Genomic DNA, 6,000 nt, shown 5'->3' with positions numbered 1-6,000 from the left:
TTCATCTTGTCATTATAAAGATTGTTGTTCATCAATCAAATAAACAATGCAAACGATGAGAATATGAAAAAATGTGGAACTATTCTGAATTGGTGAAGGTGGATAATGGTAAAAAGATGGTTACAGAAGAACAATAGTCAATGTAAGGATCTTCAGTAAAATTAATATGTAATCTAAAAAGGAAAGAAGATCCATTACCAGATTTGATGGAGGTGGTTTGAAAACCTCCTTTTTTGCAGAAAATCCAACTCCAGTGGGTATATTTGCGATTGAACTAAAGATGTTTCCAAGTTTCTCTTTCTTTAGCCATTTGGCAAGTGCCTTAAAGACATTAATAAACTTAGAGGAAAACAGCATTTAAGAATGAAAATTATATTTGGTAAATAGATTCATCTATCCCACTAAATCAGTGTTTCTCAACCTTGGCAACTTCAGCTCCCAGAATTCCCCAGCCAGCGAATGCTGGCTGTGGAATTCTGGGAGTTGAAGTCCAGATATCTTCAAGTTGCCAAGGTTGAGAAATATTGCACTAAATACTAATATTATAATAATTATTATTATTATTATTATTATTATTATTATTATTGCTTATTATTGCTTATTATTATTATTATTATTATTTGAAAGTTACAGTGTCAACCAGCCATTGTGAGTTCAGAATAGACAGATCACCCCAATTGTAATAGCATATACAGGTAGTCTTTGCTTATTGATTGTCTCATGTAGTGACCATTGGAAATTACAATGATCGCAAGTTGTGGTCATTTGCAGTTTCACTTAAAAACTGTGGTGATTTGCCTAACGGTCAAGTGGGAATTAAGACGATAAACTTGTCAAGGTGTTAAGTCGTTGACTTACAACCCCACCAGAAACAAAAAGTCCTCAACTTATGACCAGCCAGGAAGGCTGATGCTGAAGCTTGATTGGCTAAGCACAAGAGGACTTTCAAGCAGGAAGTTAAAGCATTGTGATTGATTGGCCACACTATAAAAGGAGCTTTCAGAAGTCTGTTCACTGTTCCATTCATGCTGAGCTGGAGTGATGCTGAAAATGCCAGAAGAAAAGTTCCCTGTTTCAAAAGTCAAGCCTCTGCTAAGTTTTGCCAGTGCAAAGACTCACCTAGTCATATGTTTCTCCCCTTAGTAACTAGGGTTGCTAAGCATGTTTAGCATGGAGTTGATAGCTCCAACTGTGATCACTAAGGAAGAATTGCCTGTATTGGGATGCAGCAGCAATGCAAACATATTGGAGGATAAAGCTGTATGTGCCTGCTCAAGGCCAGATACCAATGTGCTGCTCTTACATGCAATACAGGGAATTGGCCCATTACTAGTAAAAGTCTAAGATGGGTTGTCCAACCTTGTGTTGTGGACTTCAAGTCCTCACGGCTGGCTGAGGAATTCCGGGAGTTGAAGTCTATAGCTCTTAAAATTGCCAAGGTTGGACCCACCTAGTTTAAGATTGTCCCATTTGGTTAGAGAACTGGGAGAAAAGGAGAAGACTATTATTTGTCTTTACAACACAGGTGAAATTCAAATCCATGTTCCTTGTGTCTTAATTCAGCTTTTGCCACCAGCATTCCATGATAGTTTTTTTTAAAGTTTTTTAAAATTTTTATCAGAATATCAAATCAATGCATGAACAATGTCATACATTCTAATACTAATCAAGTTAATCATAATCATTATATTCAACATGCTTAAATATTTCTAATAATAATGCATACTTATATTAATTTATTAATTGAATAATTATCATTATTCAATTACTCCACATTTTCTTGTTATTTCATTTTATGATATAAAAAGTCTACCCTAATGTTCCCCCTTTTCTTATTTCTACCAATTATTCTAGCTTTTGATTACATCACCCTTTATTAAGAAACTTTTCCTTTCTTTCTTTCCTAACTTCTAATCATGTCGCCTACTTTTAAAAAAAAAAGAAAAAGGGAAGAAGAGAGCGAGAGAAAAGAAAAAGTAAATCAGAACAATAACAACTGCAACAAAACAGCCATCTATCAGCTTTTGCCCCCTATTACAAGAAAAATAGGATAGAAGAAGAGTAAATCAAGAAAATCGTATAAAAATAAAAAAGAAATCATCCATCCATTGTCACTTGTCTGCTTCAATACTTTAATTCCTATGCTTTTTTTAAAAACTTGCCTCCCATAGTCCTCTCTTAAATCTACTTCTTGGATGTTTAATCTAGGTATTCCTCCCACATCCACCCTCTTCTGCTACCTAATTTTTAACATTTCTATCCAGGCCACTATCTTGTCAGCATTCCATGACAGTTTTGATATGCAAACAAACCCCCAGAAAATGAGTGCCTAATCAAAATATAAGGGAAGTAAAAAAAAAATCCAATCCAGCTTTTAACTTCCACATAAACTTGTCTAAGATAAGACAGGGAAAGTTGCATTAATACTGTGAATCTGCCATGGAATACTCAATTATCATTAAACCTGTAGCATGTTTGCAGGATCATTGCTTGCTCTTATCTGTTTGAGAGACAGAATGGAAGACAGTTGAATTGTCAGTTCCTCTTGAAAAATACAAGGGCTGAAGAAACATCGGAGCAAACCTTCCACAAGATCCTATCAATGTGGTGCTGCCGAGTTGAATCTCAGGATTAACCAAAATGGTATTGCTGAACCTCTTTGAGCACAATGAAGCTGTCAGAAGCACTTTCCCTTTCTTGTGTAAGCCTTCTGTTATGTCATGGAGGGGCCCTCTTCACTGACAGGATGTCAAATTCTCACATGATGGGGCTTGCAATGCTATATTATGTCTTTAGAGAGGCCTTGCATTCTGCACTGATACAATTTGTTTATTCATTTTCAAATGTAGCTAAAAATAACAACAAGAAGAAGAAACAGCAACAGAGTTGGAAGGGACCTTGGAGGTTTTCTAGTCCAACCCCCTGCTTAGGCAGAAAGCCCTACACTACTTCAGACGAATAGTTATCCAATATTTTCTTTAAAACTTCCAGTGTTGGAGAACTCACAACTTCTGGAGGCAAGCTGTTCCATGGCTTAATTGTTCTGTTAAGAAACTTCTCCTTAGTTCTAAGTTGCTTCTCTCCTTGTTTAATTTCCACCCATTGCTTCTTGTTCTACCCTCAGTTCAGGCAGGGTTTCCAACTTACCGCTGCTACCATTGCTGATGCAGGTGCAGTCTGCGTGATGGCGGGCGCGTGTGTGCAACTGGCAGGCAGGCGCATTTGTTGGAGCAAGATTTGGCTTCTGCGCATGCGCAGAAAGTAAATCTCATGTACGAGATTTCGGCATATTTTTTTTTGCTTCCTTGCAGGCACAGAAGTAAAATATCGCCAAAAAATGCCAAAATCGTGTGTGTGCATCCTCTTGTAAGATTTTGCTTCCTACACACGCACAGGAGTCAAATCTCACTCCAACAAGCGCATGTGCACCGGTCACTCAGAGCTGGATGTGCAGCTCCATTTCTGGTAGCAACCCGATATTGCTTTAGGTACTTTGGAGAATAGTTTGACTCCCTCTTCTTTGTGGCAACCCCTGAGATATTGAAACACTATCAGGTCACCCCTAATCTTTCTTTTCATTAAACTAGACATGCCCATTTCCTGCAACCATTCTTCTTCTTTTTTTCAGCCCCCAGTCATCTTTGTTGCTCTTGTCTGTACTCTTTTTAGAGTCTCAACATCCTTTGTGCATCATGGTGACCAAAGCTGAATGCAGGATTCCAACTCTGGCCTTACCAAGGCATATATTATTCATGTGATCTTGATTCTATCTCTCTGTTAATGCGGTCTAGCTGTTAGCTGCTGCACACTGCTGGCTCCTATTTAAATGGTTGTCCACTAGGACTCCAAGGCGTCTCTCACAGTTACTACTGTTGAGCAAGGTACCACATGTAGATTGTACCTGTGCATTTTGTTTTATTTATATTTTATTTATTTATTTGTTTGTTTGTTTGTTTATTGATTTGATTTGATTTGATTTGTATGCCGCCCCTCTCCAGAGACTCAGGGCGGCTAACAGCAATAATAAGACAGCATATAATAATAATCCAATACTAAAAATAATTAAAAACCCATTATTATAAAAACCAAACATACATACAGACATACCATGCATAAAATTGTAAAGGCCTAGGGGGAAAGAGTATCTCAATTCCCCCATGCCTGGCGGCAGAGGTGGGTTTTAAGTAGCTTACGAAAGGCAAGGAGGGTAGGGGCAATTCTAATCTCTGGGGGGAGTTGGTTCCAGAGGGCCAGGGCCGCCACAGAGAAGGCTCTTCTCCTGGGTCCCGCCAAGCAACATTGTTTAGTTGACGGGACCCAGAGAAGATCCACTCTGTGGGACCTAACTGGTCGCTGGGATTCGTGCAGCAGAAGGCAGTCCCTGATTGATTGATTGATTGATTCATTCATTCATTCATTCATTCATTCATTCATTCATTCATTCATTCATTCATTCATTCATTCATTGGATTTGTATGCTGGCCTTACCGTTTCTGGATTAAATGTAGAACCTTACTTTTTTCACAATTTTCTCTCTCTTCTGGAGAGTTGGCTATTCCTGCCAGTTTGGTGTCATCTGCAAATAGGATGAGTTCCTCATCTATCTCCTCATCCAAGTCATTGATGAAAATGTTGAAGAGGACTGGGCCTAAAACAGAACCTTGGGGTACCCTACTGTATACTTCCCTCCAGGATACATACCAGGCAAAGCCAGCTGCCTTTCCTGATTAACCATTTGGGCCAGAGGAAGGTTAGTACCGAATGAGGTATTTTATGCATGAGTTATGAGGATTAGAAATATTCATGCCACACTCCCTCAGTCCTATAAGTTCCATATTAATATTTTCTGGGTGACTCTAGAAGATGCTATGTGATTACTGGTGAAATTACCTAATTTCCCTTCTGGGAAATTGAAAACTATCCTGCCATAATCCTTATATACTGGACATGGCTGTAAATGCCAGACGGAAGCTCCTAATTTCCCCCCCTCCCCATTTTTCCCCTATCTTGTAGATACTGAAATACATTTGATCTATCTTGCTTTCCAGATAACAACATTAGTACTATTTCCGAATTTCGTTTACCTCTTTGGTAATACAATTGTCCAATCCCTGGGAGCCCTACCTTTGCAAATTCAATCTAAAAATAATCAGTGCAATCTAATACGATTAAATCTAAAAATAAGCTTTCCTAGAGTATCTCATATAGTAAAAATGTTTTCTGAGCTCTGTCCGATTGTTTCTTTCATCTGGCAGCTGATGCATCTTCTCAGCCTGTTTACAACTAGTCCAGTGTCAGAAATGATTGCCTGGAAGCAGGTTTCTCATTGTTGCCTTTTGGCAAGCTTGTCACCGAAGGCTTAAATTAAATCTCATTCAGTCAGAACTTCTGCAGCAGTAACAGACTAACCCCAGAGATTTACAGAAAGACTACCTGAAACATTGTGCATATTTTAAAGAGCATTGCTATTTGCTCATCTTCAAGGATTTATAAATCCGTCATTTAAATAGGCATCTCACACTACTTACCAGAGCTTACAAAACTTTTGCCAGACCCATCCTCGAATACAGCTCATCTGTTTGGAACCCATATCGCATCTCAGACATTAACACCCTTGAAAATGTCCAAAGATACTTCACCAGAAGAGCCCTTCACTCCTCCACTCAAAACGGAATACCTTACGAGACTAGACTTTCAATCCTGGGCCTAGAAAGCCTAGAACTAAGACGCCTTAAACAAGATCTAAGTATTGCCCACAAGATCATATGCTGCAACGTATGCTGCCTGTCGGCGACTACTTCAGCTTCAACCACAACAACACAAGAGCACACAACAGATTTAAACTTAATATTAACCGCTCCAAACTTGACTGTAAAAAATATGACTTCAGTAACCGAGTTGTCGAAGCGTGGAACTCATTACCGGACTCCATAGTGTCATCCCCAAACCCCCAACACTTTACCCTTAGATTATCTACGGTTGACCTATCCAGATTCCTAA

Source organism: Erythrolamprus reginae, chromosome 2 (genome assembly GCF_031021105.1).
Source record: "Erythrolamprus reginae isolate rEryReg1 chromosome 2, rEryReg1.hap1, whole genome shotgun sequence".
Lineage (NCBI taxonomy): Eukaryota > Metazoa > Chordata > Lepidosauria > Squamata > Dipsadidae > Erythrolamprus > Erythrolamprus reginae.
The sequence above is the reverse complement of the archived record's forward strand: the minus strand, read 5'-3'. Positions refer to the sequence as shown.